Here is a 20,393-nt window from a genome sequence, read left to right as displayed (position 1 = left end):
TTAGGCTCTGAAATAATTCCAGTGGACTGGAGGGTAGCTAATAAAACCTTAATATTTAAAAATTGATGTAGAGAGGAAATGGTGAACTATAGACCATTTAGCCTGACATCAAAGGTGGGAAAATGCTTGAGTCAATTAAAATTGATAAGATAGCAGAGCCCTTCAAAAAGAGTACAAGATCAGACAAAGTCAAAATGGATTCGTAAAAGAAAAATCATGTTTGACATATCTAGTAGAATTTTTTGAGGATGTAACTAACAAAAAAAATCGGGTAGAATCAAATGTGGCATACTTGGATTTTCAGAAAGTCCTTGGTTAAGTCCTACATACGAGGGTGACACGGTTAGCATAGCAGTTAGTGCAATGCTGTTACAGTGCCAGCAGTCGGGAATGGGATTTGAATTCCGATCTGTCTAAGGAGTTTTTTTCCTTCCCTCTGTGCAGGTTTTCTCTGGGTGCTCCGGTTTCCTCCCATCCTTCAAAAACATACAAGGGTTGTAGAGAGGATACAAATAGGAATAAACAAGTTGTTTTTGATTAGCAGGCATTGATGATGGAGTATGACTAAGATCAGTTTTGGGTTCAGCTATTCATTACATAAATTATTTGGTGAGTTTGCTAATGACACAAAGCTGGGAGGGAAGGCGAGATTTGAAGAGGATGCTCCCTCCTTTAGAACTCCTCACTCTCTTGTCCCTCATTCCTTATTATTAATCACCCTGTTCCAGTTTTTATGGAATGAGCATTAACTTTTGCTGTTTTCCTTTTACTCTTGTTTAAGCATCTTCAATACACTAAAATTTCTTGTTCGTTTACTCTCTTGATTGGTTTCCTCCCTCTGTCACTTGTTTAAAGTTGTCAAATTTTGCTGGTTTTTAGATTTTTGCTATTCATCAGGTTCACTGGAACTCAATAGAAAGTATTTTCATTGTGATTTATGAAATACTGTATCATTTTGAATCTCTGCGAGTTTTTAACTTTCCAATTTACCTTAGCCAGTTTTACCTCAATTTTTATTTTAAATTTAAGATTTGCACTTCCATTTTGAGAGTTGCAATTCATCAGCTTATGATCATTCTCAACGGATCCTTCGTGTATAATTACTAAATAATCTTGCCTAATTACATGAGACCAAATCTGAATTAACCTTTTCCTTATTTGGATCCAGTACACATTGTTCCATTTATTGCACTTCCAAAACTGCAATTGTTTATTTTGATGAGAATGAAATTTTACCATATAATTATTTTCAAAAAAAAAATTTTATAATTTGAAATGGTAGTTCAGACCATTGAATGCATAAAGGAACAATTGTTTTAAGTCATTGCGATGTTCTGCACCTAAACAGTATCATGTTCCTGTCTCAAAGCCAATTATGTTACCAAGGAATTCTACAACAATTAACTTGTGGGTTACAAAATCCATTTTTGGGGGATTTTATTGGTCTGGAACTAATAGAATATTCATAAGTTCCTTTTTTTAATCTTAAAATTTACATTACTGGAACATTCTAGGCAAATTCTGAATGTGCTGGATGTAGAAAATCTTTCTTGCCAGTTCTGTGTAACAAAATCTGAGGCACACTACATATTTTTTGACCATTGAAATTTGTAGAGCAAAACTAACATCAATATGAGTTGTCAGTGGGTATTTTTTTTGCATTCAATCACATACTACTTTATCATATACATTGAAAGACTGACCACGTGATCAAAATGAGAAGGAGCACAGGGCAAAAGCACCCCTCCCACCCAAATGATAAATTGTTCATCTGTTCCAAATATGTGGATTTAGTGTGTACTCTTAAGAGAAATTAAATTTAGAATTCCTGTAATAAACCATGCTTCAGATGAAATACTAAACTGAGGCTTCATCTTTTTCTTCCAATGTTGAAAAAAAAATTGTCCTATTTTTAATCCAAGTACAGAGTTATTTTAATATTAAAATAGATCAGCATTTGTGTGATTGCCATTTGTAAGATATGCTTGAAATGGCAATATTGCAGATTTTGAAATTTATGTTTCTGAAATGTTTGGATATCACTCTTTGGAAGTTGTTAATTTATTAACCTATTCTTGAACTCAGATGACAGACATAAAAGGATAGCAGTTTCCTTGATTAGGCACTTAAAGAAGGCTGCTTCAACAACAATGTTCTAAGTCTGAATGAAGATAATGGAGATTCCCTTTGACCAATTTTACCTGGGATTTTAGTTAATTAAAATAATTATATTCATTTTAATTAATAAAAAAGAATCCCTTGATGTCAATGCTGGTCACTTCCACCTCACCTCTTTTGTCTATTTTGGCTAAGATTGTAAAGGTAGATGCAGTACAATAGTAAAGGCAGGGCGTGAGTGAGCAAGATCTGCTTGATACAATTACTGACAGCATTGCCATTGATTTATTGTATTTACAAATTTTTATTGTCCAATTTTTTGTATTCACGAAGAAACCAAATGCAAATTGTGATAATTGGACGACCAATTTGCAAAACATTTCTGTTCAGTCCTCGAGACTGAAGAATTACCTTATACTTTGGTTATCTGCTCCACTCCCTCCTCAGACTTTGGCCTCCAACATTGCTCATTTCATTAATGGCAGTCACTCATCTTCTGTCGTAATACTAAATTTTAATTTTTTTTTGGTCACCATTCAGTTTCTTCTCCCTCCCCATGGATATTTTAATTCTATTTCAATTTTTTTCTTGTTTGTCTCCAAACTGAATTAAAAGTCATTATTGCCATGACAAATTGGTCTGCAGACTCTCTTATCTGGCACTCTACAACTTATCACTTGTTTTCTCACTTTTCCAAGTCTGATGATGAGTCCTTGTCCCTAAACTTTGATATTGTTTCTCTTCCCTCTGACGCTAACACTTCTGTTTTTATTTCAGTCAGCAAGGATCTGCGGTTTTACTGCTTTATTCTCTTTGCTCATGATTAATCATTACTACTTCAGCAGGGATATGATTCATATTTCAACATTTGACAGATGAAAACCATTTTCACTTGATTATACGTGTTTACATGAAAATGTCTGAAGAAAACTTTATCCAAAGAATAAAGTTAGAGCTTTCCTGTATTGCTTGCTTGCATGTTAGTAAAAACAAAGCAGTCATCTACAGTTAAATACTTCTACTATTCTGTTATTTCAATGTATAAATGTTCTTCATATTTTTAACAAGTCACAAGACATTTTTGTTGGAGTAGAATTTGGAGAAATTTCATTGTTTTAGATAATGCACAAAACTCGTAAAGAAACCAGTACGTGATTCCCTTCTTATTTTGGTAAGCCGGAAAAAGTAAAACATAATTGTATCAATAATGGATAAAGTATGTATCACTGGTAAATAACTCACAATTATTGTATGGTATTTTTTAGACAATTAGTAGAGAGAAATATGATATCAAAAAGCTTTTTATTGGTCAATCAATAGTTAAAATGTGTGCAGCCTTTCTGTGTTAAGATGTCAGATTAATTAAAAAAATATATCTGAATCACAGAGAAAAGTATACAGAGGGCATGATTGGTATGCATCTTCCTGGATTATACAATAATGTGGCTGCAGTAATCTGCCAACAGTTGTTGATCTGCAAGTATGTTTGGGGGACATTTGAGGACTGGCTATTAATCATTTTAATATGCTAAGGACTCTTGCCATTATTCATCATCACCCAATTACATAGACGATAACCATTTCAAATCGCTACATGGCCTCTATTTCTATATTCTAGACTTGGAGCTCTCTAAGATATCGATACTCTCACAATTTTGGGCCTTTTATCATTTTATCCACTATAGTTGGTGCCTTCTTATGCTAAGGAAAGATGGCATTACCCCTATAAATCTTTTTATTTCTCTTTCCTCCTTTATGGGATTCCTTAAAACCTTACTGTTCAGCCACAGTTTTGGACTTTTATTTTCTTCTATAATTCTGTGTCAATTTGAATTTGATAACACTGCTTTGAAGTCTTGTGATGTTTCTCAATATTAAAAGCACTAGATGAAAACAACTTGTGTTAGTAAGGTAAACCAAATGGGGACCAGTTCATATGGATCATGAAAGTTGTTAAGATAAGATTACACAATCATTGTATTCACTGCAGAAAGAGCCAATTGTGTGCCTGCCATAAATTGATGACCAATTGTATCTTTGGACATTGTAGGATTGTAACGTGACTGATTGCACTCAGAGACAAGGGAGGAGTACAAACAAACTTCTAATAGCTTACCATCAATGGCCAGTAGACAGAATAGTTCTCAGGTGAATCTGAAGTAAGGGGAAAACCAGGGTTTATAGTGAGGTAGGTGAGGGTGGAGCCAGGGGAGGAGCCAGCCATCTGAACAATACACAGTGAATTCCAGTTCACTGTGGAGCCAGTATCTACTAAGCAATCAGTCAATTTACTCTCACCTCCATTGTCGAGTTATTCAATTGGTGAGGTATTGCCTGATCTAGGACAACCAATGCAAGTGCTCCGGAAACCCCGTCACTCCCCATGCTGATGTCGACTCTCCTTTTGGCAGACAAGATGGTGTTGAGCACAAGGTGCGGCAAGATGGCCACCCTCCATCTTGATCTGACGAAGGACTAGGTGGTGCTGACCTCGGCGTGGCAAGATGGCCACTGTGGCTTCCTGCTATGCTTCACTTCCATTGGTGGGTCCCGCCACAAGGCACAGCAAGACACTGGTGGCAAACAGCATGGAGAGGTGGAGGCTGGTCTTTCGGGACTCGGGCACTGGTCGAGTGATGATACTGGGGTTGCACACGTGGTCGCCCTCTTTGGGTTCCCTCTAGTCCACAGACCTTCATCCAGTGTGCTCTCTTACTACATCCTGCACACACAGAGTCCTTCATGGGGCATCGGGTCCACAGAAGTAGTATCCCTGGTTGCACGTGGCCAAGGTGGTTGGCACTGGGGCTGTGGGGGTCACAGGCATCCCAATGACCTGTCCTCTGAAAGGGCGCCGTTTTTACCCATGAGGTTATCAGCTCCCACTTGGGCCTGTTCAACTGCTTTCACCAGCTCCAGGTTGCTGGCCAAGTCTTTCTTCTCCAACTCTAGCAATCACTGCCTCACATACCTCACTCCTGCCACGAGGGTGTTCTGGATTTGTTCCTCCTCTCTCACTTGGGCCGTAGCCACTTCGTAGTGGCATTTTCTAGTCAGGGCCCACAGTTCAAGAACAGCCACCAGCACATCATTCTGGGGCCTCGTGTAGCAGTCTTTCCAGCCTTCTATGGCCGACTCGTAGGTACCACAGTGTCTGATGACCGCATACCCTTTAGGGCCGATTCAAGAGAGAAGTACCAATCTCCGGAGACTATCAGAGTTGAAGACATCTTGTGTGGCCGTCAGGTAGGACTGGAAGCACTCCAGCCTGAAGGTGATTTCCTCAGGGGACAGAGGGTTGACCTGGAGCATGCCTGGGTTGACCTGGAGTATGCCTGGCTTCAGCAGGGCTTCCATCCCATTTCAAAGTTAAGCTATTAAAATTGTAATGTGACTAAATGCGCTCAGAGATGCGAGTATAAATACGCTATTAATAGCTTCCAATCAATGGCCAGGTGAATCTGAGGTAAGGTGGGAAAACCAGGGTTTATATTGGGGTAGGTGAGGGTGGAGCCAAGGGAGGAACCAGCCATCTGAACAAAACATAGACAGCAAATTCCAGTTCACTGCAAGGAAGTTAGGGAAGAAATTGATGGGAGAGATCTTTGTGTCAGCATTCATCATGGGTGAGGTACCAGATGACTGGAGGGTGACTAATATTGTGGTTTTATTGAAGGGCCACAAGGACAAACCAGGAAATTACAGGCCAGTGGTGGGAAAGTTACTGGAGTGAATTCTGAAAATTGACCCATGTTTGGAAAGTCAATGACTTTGCGTAGGGAATAGTATTTTACAAAATTTATTGTGATTTTTTTTTAAAAAAAGGTAACAGTTCATATGGATCATGAAAGTTGTTAAGATAAGATTACACAATCGTTGTATTCACTGCAGAAAGAGCCAAATGTTTTCTAGATGAAGTAATCCAGAAGGTTAGATCACATTGGATCCAGGGTAACCTAGCCAATCAGATACCAAATTGGCTTGGTAGTAGGAGTCAGAGAGTGGTATTGGAAGGTTGTTTTTTAAACAGGAAACGTGCTGTACAGATCAGTGCTGGGTCTCCTATTGCTTGTCATTTATGGTAATGATTTGGGTGACAATGTAGCAAGCATGTCAATAAGTTGGAAGGTAACATCAAAATAGGTGGTACAGTGAACAGCGACAAAATTAAAAGAGAATCCAGATTAGCCCTTCTCAACCTTTTTTGGCTATGGCCCCCTTAAGACCCTGTACTAGGTTTATGGGCCCTGTGAAGCAATCAAGTTTAGTTGATTTCTTCCATAATTCATATGACTACATAAAAAAACAAAGAAATATTTTACTTCAGTCCTCATCCCCCTCCCCTAAATGTGTTTTGGCCCTTGGGAGTGAGGGGTGTATGGCCCCCATTGTAAATGGCTGATCTAGATAACTGGAACAAGTGATGGCAGATAGGCACACTTCATAAATATACAATTTAAATTCTATTTGGCACGCAGAAATACTTGAGGAACTCAGACGGTCTCAGCGTCCATAGGAGGTAAAGCAAAAGATATGTTACCAATGTTTTGGGCCTGAGCCCTTCTTCAAAGTACTGTATAAGCAAAGAACAAGAAGGCGTCAGAATAAAGACCGAAGACTGGTGGGATGAAGTGGGTGGGGGTGGAGGCGGGGGAATGAATCCAGACCAACAAAAATTGGTCTTGACTCTGTGAAAGGAGATGGAGAGAAAAGAGAAGAGAGAGCAACAAGGGAGAAGATGTGTGTTTGTGGGGGAGGGGTTTGTGATGGAACATATCATATTTTATATTGTATATAGATATGATTTTGAAGGAGATAGATTGTGGGGGTAGTGTAGGTCACAAACAAACACAAAGACCACAAAGCATCTCATTTAAAATGCAAGAGCTTGGCTCAAACCAGGCACTCTGGGTCCAGTGCCTTTGTAAAGACAATAAAAACTGCTTTGCTAAAGGTTTTCATAAGGAGGTGCAAATAGAAGAATATGAGCACACGGGACTTCAGAAGTAGGTGTTAATTGGACATGCTGTGGACCAATGGATTATTGTTTTGAAAGCAGGCTCAGAAATTTGGGACCAGTGCCGCAATCTGTCTGGCTGCAGTTTTCTGTTCTAAGAAAGTCATATCGTTTTGCAAGCAGAGGGAGAGAGAGAGAGAGAGAGAAAAAAAAGACAAACAGACTTTGTCTGAGAGAGCAAGACAGAGAGAGAATCAGTTTTCTGTGATGGCTTTTAGAGGCTGCAGCATGGCAAGATGGCAGCTTGTTTAAACCCCATTTTGAAGACTGGTTCTGAGTTCAGCCTGTTGAAAACCACTGTGGTCCATACAAGAGGAAATGGCTGGCTAGAGTGTTTCACCTGAAATAAAGGAAGAAAAAGAAACTCTGTGGTGACCTGCAGAAGAAGAGGTTTTCATTTGGAAAACCCTGATGGGACAAGTATCTTCAGCAAGATACTGAAGTGGCTGATCAGAGGGAATCAGTTTGTGTGTATCCAACGAGCAATAAATCTCTCTGAAACTAACAAGAACCTTCCTGAGTGGTAACCAATTACCTTTAAGCAGCAGAGCTTGGTGAAAGTTCATAAATGTTAAATTCTGTGGACAGTATAAGAATTGCCTAATACCGGTGAACTTCGAGGAGTGAGAAGTGAGATTGGACTGTGAATCAAAGAACTTTTCTGAACTTGTACACATTACATACATTTGAACTTAGAATTAGGAAGGGATTAAGTTAGGTTTAAATCAGGGATTCCCAACCTTTTTGTTCCTCTGTACCCCTTGGGCATTTTTATAGGTTCCCATGTACCCCTAAAAATTAAGGATTAAAAAAAATATGACATTGTGCAATCTGACGGCAGATTACAACACCATGTATTGTACAGTAGTGATTATTCTTTCAGACCCAATGTACCCCCGAAAAGTGCAAATCATTGTACCCCAGGTTGGGAACCCCTGGTTTAGATGATAACAATAAGTTAAAGTTTGATCCAGTTTTTTTGTGTAAATAAAATTAAAAGCAACTTTTGTTTAAGTTGTCTTGGTGAATTTCTATTGCTGCTGGGTTTTGGGGTCCTCTGGGCCCATAAGAGGTCACTTAATGTAATCTGGAGAAGTTGATGTTAATGCCAGCTGGTTGGATGACGTGTTGTTCCGGTAATTTCCAGGTGGTCTCCGTCTGGCAATGCACAAGACCATGGACAGACATGTCAGCAAGGGAATGGGAGAGGGAATTGAAATGGGTGGCCATTGGGAGATCCACATTATTGGGACGGACAGAGCTGAGGTGCTCAACAAAGTGATCGCCATGTCTGCACCCAGACTCTCTGATGTAGAGGAGACAACACCGAGAAAACCAGATACAGTAGGCTACCCCTGCAGATTGACAAATGAAATGTTTCTTCACTTGGAAGGACTATTTGAGGCCCTGTAGAGTGGTGAGGGAGGAAGTGGAGTGCCTCCTGTGGTCTCGGTTGTAGATGCCAAGGGGAATAATTGGTGAGGAGGAAGAAAGGACAAGGGAGTCCCAGAGGGGCTCTGGGAAGGTGGAGAAGGGAGGAGTATGGAATGTGTGTCTAGTGGTGGAATCACACAGTAGGTGGCAGAAATGGCAGAGGAGGATATGTTGGATACGAAGGCTGGTTGAGTGGCAGGTGAGGACAAGGGAATCCTGTCCTTGTTGCATGTGGGGACAGAGGGGGCCAGGTCAGGTCTGTGGGTAATGGAGGTTATGTGGGTGAGGAGCGAGTTGATGGTGGTAGAAGGAAAGCCACGTTATTTGAAGAAGGACATCTCTGATGATCTGGCATGGAAGACATCATACTGGGAGCAGAATGAGGTCAGAACGAGAGTAGAGTAGAGCTCCTCCAGCATTTCTATGTGTTATAACTGCAATTGCAGCATCTGTTGACTTTTATGTTTCACTTTTTGGCAAGTTAAACAGAAGCAAAACATCTACTGTAAATGGGAGGACCGTGGAGAGTGTTATAGTCAGGGAGACCTGAGGGTTGTGGGTAGATAGAACAAGTTGTCAGAAGAAATAGTAGAGAATGAGCACAATTGTGGTTTTTGAAAAGTAATTTAGACAGACACATGAATGGGAAAGGTTTAAAGGGGTGTGGGCTAAATACAGACAAATTCAAGTCCATTATTCGTGTGGTCAGCATGGATGAGTGGGCCGAGGTGACTGTTTCCATGCTGAATAACTCTAATCTGTGACATTTAATTTTGGCCTGTATCAATCTTTCACATTTTAAGGCTCTTTCAATACTGCGATTATAATCAAATCCAATACCTCTAAATTGCAATAAGAAACTTAACCATATTAAATCATGTTTGCTGCAAAAGTCTGATGTGTGGCCACTTTCTTCACGTTCTTTTAAACTTCAATAGGTGGATTGTCAGTTCAGGTTTGCTTATCTCTGAACTGCCTACCTGATTATTTCTTTCAAGGAAAATCAAAAATATTATAGAGTTTAAAAATCTGAAATTAAAGCAAAAAATATGGAAATCCTGCATAGGTCAGACAGCTTCATTAGAAAATGAAAAAGAAGGCAGAAAACTTTAGTCAGAATTGCAAAAGAGAGTAAACAAGTAGGTTTTATCCACAGAAAGAATGGAAGTGGGATTGCAACAGCCAAGCTGTCTAAGCCCATTAGGGAAGCAAAGGGTGTGCTTGCCCAACGCATTCACAATCACTTCCTGGACATGTAGAAGGACATCCAAGACATCACCAACCACAAGACTATACCATCTGCCTGTGCTGGTGATGTCTCTCCCCTAGATGTGTGCTTTGAGATGAAAAATGATGTTGCAACGAAGAAGTCCACCTCTCCTTCAAATGATTAGGTGCAGTGGCCGACGTGAAGAGAGAGCCAAGCAAGGTCAACCCATGGAAAGCTGCTGGACTGGATAATGTTCTCGATAGAGTGCTCAGGGGATGTGCAGCTCAGCTAGTGGAGGTTCTCATCAACATTTTTAACATCTCCCTGAGAAGCACCGTGGTCCCAACATGCTTCAAAGCTGCCATCATTGTTTCCGTACCGAAGAAGTTATCTGCATGCTGCCTCAGTGGCTATATCCATCATTATGAAGTGCTTCAAGAGGCTTGTCATGGGCCACATCAAGCTCCTGCTGCTCCCATTACTGGACCCCCTGCAGTTTGCATAAAGACCAAACCGCTCTATGGATGACACCATCGCCACTGCCCTCCATCTTGCCCTCACCCACCTGGAAAACAAGGACTTATTTGTTCGAAAACTGTTAATTGACTTCAACTCAAAGCATTCAACACAATCATATCACGGTACTTGATAAGGAAGTTGAACCTACTGGGTCCAAACACCTCCCTCTGCAATTGGATTCTTGACTTCCTGACAGGAAGACCTCAGGCAGCACCTTCAAGACCATCACACTGAACATGGGTTCCTCCCAGGGCTGTGTGCTGAGTCCACTGCTGTTCCCTCTACTGACGCACGACTGTGCAGCTAAACACAGCTCAAACTACATAATCAAGTTCAATGATGACACAACTGTGGTGGGACGGATCAGTAAGAATGATGAATCAACGTTCAGACTTCAGGTGCAGTTACTAACGGACTGGTGCACAGCCAACAACCTGTATCTGAATGTTTTTGAAAAATGAGATTGTTGTCGACTTCAAGAGGGCCTGGGGGGACCACACTCTGCTGAACATTGACAGCTCCACCATTGAGATCACCATTAAGAGTATCCAGTTCCTTTGAGTACACTTGGCGGAGAACCTCACATGGTCCCTTAACACAAGCTCTATAGCCAAGAAAGCTCAGCACTGCCTCTACTTCCTGCGAATGCTGAGAAAAGTTCATCTCCCACCCTCAATCCTCACTGCATTCTACAAAGGATGCATTGAGAGCATCCAGTGCAACTGCATCACCGCCTGGTTTTGAAAGCTATACCTCCTTGGACCACAAGATCGTGAAGAGGATAGTGAAATCAGGGGAAAAGTTGATTGGGGTTTCTCTTCTTACCATGGAGAATACATACAATGCTCAATGCAGGCGAAAGGCAATAAACATTGTGAACACACTCCTCATATAAACATTGTGTACACACCCCTAATGTAACCTGTTTTCCTTTCTGACATCTGGTAGGAGGTACTGCAGCACTTGGACCCCTATGTCCTGATTGAGCAACAGCTTTTTCCCCAAGCCATCAGACTTCTGAACTCCCAGAACATTTGTGGATAGGGTACTGTGGACTGTTACTGTATAAGTCTTAATATTTTAATGTGTGTAACTTCTGCTCTGTGGTCCTAGAGAAATGCTATCTTATCTTTACTGTATGAGTGTGGTATGAACAATAAATAAAGGTAACTTGGCTTGATTTGGATAGGACAAAACAAGTACAGTGCCTTCCATTATGTTTGGGACAAAGACACTATTTTATTTTCCCGTGTTTCACAGTTTTAAATTTCTAATCAAACAATTCACATGCCATTAAAGTGCAGATTCCAGATTTTATTCAAGATTATTTGTATACATTTTGGTTTGACCATGTAGAAATTATTGCACCTTTTATCCATTGTCCCCTCATTTCAGGGCAGCATAATATTTGGGACATAGCAATGGTATTTATATTAAAGTAGTCATGTTTAGAACTTTGTTGCATATCCCTTGCGTGCAATGACTGGCCTCTATTGCAGCCATCTTCAAATCTTGCTTGTTTTGAAGGCTTGTCCCCTGAATTTTTCTCTTCAGCATATGGAATGCATGCTCAATTGGATTGAGATCAGGTGACTGACTTGGCCATTCAAAAATTTGCCAGTTTTTAAGTTTTGGAAAAACTCCTTTTGTTGCTTTAGCAGAATGTTTGGGATCATTGCCTTGCTGTAGGATGAAGTGCTATCCAATGTGTTTGGAGGTATTTGCTGAACTTGAGCAGATGTTTCTATACACCTCAGAATTAATTTTGCTACTGCCATCAGCAATTACATCATTAGTGGAGATAAGTGTCCCAGTACCTATGGCATCTATACATGCCCAGGCCATAACATCCCCATCACCATGTTTCACAGATGAGGTGGGTACGCTTTGGATCTTGGACAGTTTCTTTACACCTCCACAGTTCGTGCTTGCCATCAATCTGATACAGGTTAATCTTGGTCTCATCTGTCCACAAGGCTCTTTTGAATACTTTTTGGCAAATTGTAATCTGGTCATCCTGCTTCTGTGGTTAACTAGTAAAGGTAAAGGTTCCATTATTGTCACGTAATACTACATTTAGAATGCATCATACATGAAATTTTCTTTGACTTGTGTCTGGCTGGCATCTTGCAAGTCTCTTTTCTCTCTGATCCTGCAATTAGTTAAAACTCGTATATGATCAGTGATCCTATTCATTCAATTAATTTGATAGCTTTAAGTAGAAGAAGGGATAAGGTAACAGTTTGACTTATTAGAGTTTCTAAGTGATTATTTTTGAAATTAACATACTTCATTTGTGACATTTGGAAGCTCTACAAAATCTTGACAACAACGTCATATAATGAAGTGGGCAGTGTGGCTTTTCAGAGAAGTTCTGTGAGCATTTTCTGGCCTGTTCACATAGTCTGATACATTGAGTAAGGCTCCTAGCCTCACTGTGCGACTCCTGAATGACCCTGGACAGGAATGTTACTTTACCAGGTGGAGACGAGGTAAGCACATGACATGTGTAGATTATGAGGATAACAGGTTCTAATCTGCATACACTGGACCATACTCTCTATGCCTTTAACAAGAATACAGTTAAGACCTCTGTTATCCAGAATTCAAGCAATCAGCAACCAGCAAAAAATTACAGAAAATAAATAAGCAAAAAATGAAAGTTTAAAATTGGTGCTCCTTGCTGTTTGTTCGCCATTCCACACAACATGCAATGTCAATTTCTGTAGTGCCTTCCCCTCAACCTTTTTACTTCTATAGGAAAGAGATCATGTATGTTGATTTTTTTCTGATATACGCATCTCTTTTCTGGCCAAACATTTATAAATTATTATGCAATGTCTCCAGTACCTTGATATCTTTTTCATTAATTGTGATTTGAACAGCAGTTGAACCATGACTTCAAAATTGTTAACAGGAAGTAAAGATATGCCTGTTTTGAAGCATTTGATTGAATTATGGAATAAAATAGATTACAAAATGAGTGGAAAAGGTTTGATTTCTCAAAAAATGTCTTTACATCAAAATAGACTATTTCCTTTTTCTAGGGATAATCATTTTTTTAAGGATTTGAAGTCGAGTGGGGAATTAAGAAAACAGAACCCTATTTTGAAGCTGGTAAATTTATTACTTTTCAATGAATGAAGGAAAAATTTAATGTTCCAAATAATACTTTTTTTCTGTTATTATCAAGTTAAGGCTTTCTTGGTTGATAAGTTAGGTCCTAATTTGATATTACCTAGACAGAATGAATTAGAATTATTGATATGTAAGGGTGATATGAATAAGTTCAATTTTGGTGATGTACAAATTACTTCAAAAGCTCCAAAGTAAGGAATTCATATATCAAGATTAAGATGGGAGTTTGATTTAAATAGTTGAATAGATGAAAATTATTTGATGCAATTATGTAAGAAAATATGACAAAAAATATTAATGTTAAGTATAGGCTAATTCAATATAATTTTTGCATTAATTATGCTTAACTCCTCAAAAATTAAAAAAAGTTGAACCCAACATTATCAGATTTATGTTTTAGATGTGGTCAATAAGTCAGTTTGTTTTGGTATTCTATTTGGAAGTGTCCTGGAGTAAAACCTTTTTGTTTAGAGGTTAGAATTTTTTGGAAAAAATATTAGGGGTTAAACTCCCACAGAACCCAATGTTATTTTTGTTGGGTAATATTAAAGTAGTCAGACCTAAATTAAGGTTGAATTTTTACCACTAGCTTTTGCTGATTCTAGGAAGTTCATAGATATTACTTGGAAATCAGATACAGATTTAGGGATGGAGAGATGACATGCTGAATTGCGTACTTGTATTCCACTTGAGAAAATAACATAATTTGCATGATAAGTATCAATTTGTTTTCAAAAATGTGGAGCCCATACTTACAGCACATTGGTTTGAAAATTTGAAGGGCTCCCTGAAAGCCCTTCATGTTGGTAAACATGAGTTGCATTATTATTAGTATTGAGACTTTATATTCCTTTTTGACATTCTCCCAACTCTTTCTTTATTCCTTTCTTTTCTTTTTTTCTTTCTTTGATATATTTTGGGGGAGGGTGGGTGGTGGGAAGGAATGGAAGAATGGGGATTTAATACACACACACACACACACACACACACACACACACACACACACACACACACACACACACACTTTCTCTTTTGTAGCTTTATTGAATATGTATATATGGATCTGGTTTTAATATTCTTAAATAAAATATTCAAAAAACCATGACTTGATATAAGTTTGGCATAATTGTTCAATTCAATCCCTTTGAAATAAATTCTAATGCTCAGTTGACTTTATTGTGGTCTGCCACTACTTTTAGTAATATGAATATTTGAATTCTCAGGTTTCTTAATGTAGGTTATTGTTTTCCATGTAATATGTAATCTTATTTTTCTTACCTAAATGTAACTCATCATTCTTTATTTGACAATTACATTATTTTATTGCATGCATAAACACAATTATATTGCTATATTAGCTATCCACCAAAACTTTGCAGCCATATGTTCTTTTAAGATGTATTTAATAAGGAATTATTATGTGCAATAGTGTTTCTACTATCAATTGATTTACATCTTGTAATTTGTTACTGTATTCCTTCATATTAATCCTTCTCATTGTGATGGCATTTGCAATTTAGACATCATGTTCCAGATACCATGTCTAAATCATTAACATTATTTGTAGCTCTAATCTAGTTGGGCTTTGTTTCTTATATTCTGCCATTCAGACTAGATATCATTTACTCTTTAGCTTTCTAAATTTCCGCACTTCAATATCCATTTCACTTATTGTTTCCAGTCTCTAAACAGTGTGACTTTGCATATTAATTTGCTTGTCTATGAGATACGCCATATAAATGTTCAGGAAATCTAAAGATAAACCATCTACTATATCACCATTGCCTCTGTATATTAACTCTGCATACCAAACTGCATGAGATTTCATGCTCTGCTGGGACCAAGGAAAGCTGCCTCAGGACCTTCGTGATGCCATCATCATCACCCTATACAAAAACAAAGGCAAGAAATCAGACTGCTCAAACTACAGGGGAATCACACTGCTCTCCATTGCAGGAAAAATCTTCGCTAGGATTCTCCTTAATAGACTAATACCTAGTGTCGCCGAAAATGTCCTCCCAGAATCACAGTGTGGCTTTCGCGCAAACAGAGGAACTACTAACATGGTCTTTGCCCTCAGACAGCTCCAAGAAAAGTGCAGAGAACAAAACAAAGGACTCTACATCACCTTTGTTGACCTCACCAAAGCCTTCGTCTGTGAGCAGGAAAGGGCTTTGGCAAATACTAGAGTGCCTCGGATGCCCCCCCAAGTTCCTCAACATGGTTATCCAACTGCACCTAAACCAACAGGGTCGGGTCAGATACAGCACAATGAGCTCTCCGAACCCTTCTCCATTGACAATGGCGTGAAGCAAGGCTGCGTCCTCGCACCAACCCTCTTTTCAATCTTCTTCAGCATGATGCTGAAACAAGCCATGAAAGGCCTCAACAATGAAGATGCTGTTTACATTCGGTACCGTACGGATGGCAGTCTCTTCAATCTAAGGCGCCTGAAAGCTCACACCAAGACACAAGAGCAACTTGTCCGTGAACTACTCTTTGCAGATGATGCCGCTTTAGTTGTCCATTCAGAGCCAGCTCTCCAGCGCATGACATCCTGTTTTGCGGAAACTGCCAAAATGTTTGGCCTGGAAGTTAGCCTGATGAAAACTGAGGTCCTCCATCAGCCAGCTCCCCATCATGACTACCAGCCCCCTCACATCTCCATCGGGCGCACAGAACTCAAAACGGTCAACCAGTTTACCTACCATCTGATGCAAGGATCGACAACGAGATAGACAACAGACTCGCCAAGGCAAATAGCGCCTTTGGAAGACTACACAAAAGAGTCTGGAAAAACAACCACCTGAAGAAACACACAAAGATCAGCTTGTACAGAGCCATTGTCATACCCAAGCTCCTGTTCGGCTCTGAATCATGGGTCCTCTACCGGCATCACCTATGGCTCCTAGAACGCTTCCATCAGCGCTGTCTCCGCTCCATCCTCAACATTCATTGGAGTGACTTCATCACCAACATCGAAGTACTCGAGCTGGCAGAGTCCGCAAGCATCGAATCGACGCTGCTGAAGACCCAACTGCGCTGGGTGGGTCACGTCTCCAGAATGGAGGACCATCGCCTTCCCAAGAAGTTGTTATATGGCGAGCTCTCCAGTGGCCACTGAGACAGAGGTGCACCAAAGAAGAGGTACAAGACTGCTTAAAGAAATGTCTTGGTTCCTGCCACATTGACCACCGCCAGTAGGCTGATATCGCCTCCAACCGTGCATCTTGGCGCCTCACAGTTCGGCGGCAGCAACCTCCTTTGAAGAAGACCGCAGAGCCCACCTCACTGACAAAAGACAAAGGAGGAAAATCCCAACACCCAACCCCAACCAACCAATGTTCCCTTGCAACCGCTGCAATCGTGTCTGCCTGTCCCGCATCAGACTTGTCAGTCACCAACGAGCCTGCAGCAGACGTGGACATACCCCTCCATAAATCTTCGTCCGTGAAGCCAAGCCAAAGGAAGAAAGAAAAATTGCCCAATCTCTCTGTTACTTTGTGAAATAATTAATGTAAGTTGTTTTAAAAATCTGTGTTGATAAACCTTTTTCTATTTTCTTTTTAAGTTGTGGTTTCATTATTTTACTAGTATTTTTTAACTTTTGTCTACCATAACACAGACAGAATCACCACTTTGCCCAGCACCCTTCCAGAAAACCACAGCACCTAGTGTTACCAGGAGGTCTCCCCTCCAAGTACTGAGCAGTCCTGAGCCTGCTTAGCTTCCAAGATCAGACTGCCTAGCAACACCAGGTGCCACTTAGTTTCTTCTGCTACACATTTTTATGAGAAATTGTTATAACACAAATTTCTCTACTATCTCTTGTTTCATGGCTTCTAAATGGCCAGGTGCAATTCACACTAAGAGGTTTGTGCCTTTGAGATTTAATTGCTTTAATAATTTTATTTTTAGTAAAATTCAGTGAAGTTAATTCTTCAACCCTTATCCATCATTCGGACAGATTACAAATGCTCATGCACCAAGATTGCATTATATCTCTTAATAATTTTGGTCTAAAATAAAATGATTTTGATCTCACATTTTAAATTAATAATTGACCCAACTTGAAATGCTTTTAGTGGAAAATTGCACAAATTTCTACTTCACTAGATGTGGTTTTACAGTTTCACCCCTAAAGAATATTATATTTACTTTAGTTTAGTTTATTTATATAGCTCATTTAAAACAACTCACATTGGCCAAAGTGCTGTACAGATCATAAATTACATCTTAACTTAAGCAGCTATTTAAAGTGCAGTATAAAACAGGTTTAAAATTCTACATACAACATGTTAACAATCAACAATCACCTCAAAACACTTGCAAGCAAAAATATAACTTCAGCCTGGATTTAAAAGGGCTGATATGATGGAGGGAGGAATATTATTTCACAGTTTGGAGACTGCTATCACAAAGGTTTGTTCTACCCTGAGTTTGCGATTTCAGTGTGGAACAACCAAGCACCTAAAGTGGCCGATCTGAGGGGTCTAGAAGTGGGGTAGGGCATTAAGAGATCGGTGATGTAGGAGGGGGCTAGTCCATTAATGGCATTGTAAACAAACTGGAGAACTTTAAAATCTATTCTGAGTCATACTGGCAGCCAGTGAAGGAAGACATGAATAGCAGTGATAGGGTCCCTTTTCTTGGCTCCTATCAGGAGCCTTGCTGCCACATTCTGAACCAATTGCAGCCGGGATAATGATGGCTGACTAATTCCCATGTAAAGAGAGTAAGAGTAGTCTAAATGGGAGAAAATGAGGGTGCAGATAACTTTCTCGAGGTCTTTCAGTAACAGGAATGATTTGATTTTGGCAATGGTGAGGAGCTGGGAAAACTGGCTTTTACTACTGCTTTGATTTGTTTGTCAAACTTGAAGGTGGAATCGACTATCACGCACCAAAGGATTTGACGTGGTTTAATGAGGGTGGCTAAGTTGCCAAAGGTATTTGCAATAATTTTGGTGGAGTTGAAGGGGGGGGCAATTAGGATGACCTCAGAGTTGCCTTCGTTCAGCTGCAGGAAGTTTTGAGCTATCCAGCACTTTGTCCTCCAGACAGTTGATGAAGCTGGTTATCTTTGCTTGATTGTTGGGTGGAGATAGAGCTGGTTGTCATCAGCATAGCAGTGGAAGGTGATACCATGTATTTTGGATGATATGACTGAGGGGAAGCATGGATAAGGAGAAGAGAATTGGGCCCAGAATAGACCCTTGTGGGACCTCACAGGAAAGGAGAGCAGACAAGGGTGAAAATTTGCCCATGTTGACTGAGATAAGATTTAAATCAGTTCAGGGCCGTGCTGTCAACATCGACCCTCTGCCGGAGGCAATCTATTAAAATAGCATGATCCACAGTATTGAACGCTGTGCTGAGGTCCAGGAGAATTAGAATGGCGGAGTGCCCTGAGTTAGTGGCAAGGAGCAAGTAATTGTATACTCTTAGTAAGGCTGACTCTGCTGTGGTGAGCCTTATAATCTGACTGGAATTTTTAAGATATGTTGTTTTGATGCAGGTTGGGCAACAATTGGCTAAGAACAACTTTTTTGAGGACCTTTGACGGGATGGTAGTTTAGAAACAGGTCTGTAATTTTGGGTGTGGAGGGATTTAGTTTGAATTTTTTCAGGAGGGGCTGGACCACAGCGCACTTGAAGCAAATGGAACTGTCCCAGTGGCTAAGGAATTGTTAATAATATAGAATGCTAGGTCCTGCTGCATCAAAAAATCCTTCAGGAGGGAGTGGGGCTAATGTTGAGGGGGCAGGTGGTCAGTTTCATAGCAAACACAATCTTTCTAAGGGTGGGTAGTGTGATTGGGCTTAAACAGTCCAAGGTTGGATGAACAGAGCTGTGGTGCAGTTAGATTGTAGATGTAGGGGGGATTGTTGGTCCTGATGTTCTCGACTTTGTTTATGAAGAATTTTAAGGGTATTTTATAAGGGAAGCATCAGAGTTGGTGTTAGGTGCGGGACCAATGGTTGAGTTGATGGTATTGAACAAGACCTTGGGATTTTGGGAGTTGTTGGAAATTAGGTTGGCAAAATATTTTGTTCTTTCAGCCTTTTCTGTTTCTTGGTATGTATGCAGGTTGTTCTACAGAATCTCCATTTTACCATTTCATGACTTGAATTGGTAAAATGAAGAATTCTTACAGATAGAAAAGACTGGTGAAGATAAGAGATTGGTTAATGTAAGACTGTGGTAGGTAGGATTTGAATTCAACAATGATCATTTTCAACTTTCAAATTTCAGATTAATTGTCAGAGTGCATACATGACATCACACAACCCTAAGATTCTTTTTCCTGCGGGGCTGGCAGAATTCCACCATCGGTGCTGCAAAAAAACATGTACTCAAGATAAGTATACAAAAGAGAGAAAGGTAAACACGGTCGTGGAAACAAAGTGTGCAACCCAGAAAATATTCAATAATAATTAATGTGCAAAGTAACAGTCCGTAAATGAGTCTCTAATTGAGTTTGTTATTTAGGAGTCTGATGATGGAGGGGTAGCAAGTGTTTCTCAACCAGCTGCTATGAGTCTTGTGGCGCCTATACCTCTTTCCTGATGGCAGCATTGAGAATAGAGCATGTCTTGGATGGTATGGATCCTTGGTGATTGGGGCTGCTCTCCGACAGCAACGTGCCATTTTGATATTTTTGATGGTAGGGAGAGTTTGGCCTCTGATATACTGAGCTGTGTTCACGACCTTTTGCAGGGCTTTCTGCTCAGAGGTATTGGTGTCTCCATACTAGGCTGTGATGTGGCTGATCAGCACGCTTTCCACTGCACATCTGTGGGTGTTTGCCAAGGTTGCAAATGTCATTCCAAACCTACACAAACTCTTGAGGAAGTAAAGGTGCTGACATGAATTCTTCATGATGACATTCATCAGTTGTGTCCAGAAAATGTTCTCTGAAATAGTGATTCCCTGGAATTTAAATTTGGTCATCCTC

The sequence above is a fragment of the Narcine bancroftii genome, chromosome 2, assembly GCF_036971445.1.
Source record: "Narcine bancroftii isolate sNarBan1 chromosome 2, sNarBan1.hap1, whole genome shotgun sequence".
Taxonomy (NCBI): domain Eukaryota; kingdom Metazoa; phylum Chordata; class Chondrichthyes; order Torpediniformes; family Narcinidae; genus Narcine; species Narcine bancroftii.
This window is presented reverse-complemented; position numbering follows the sequence as displayed.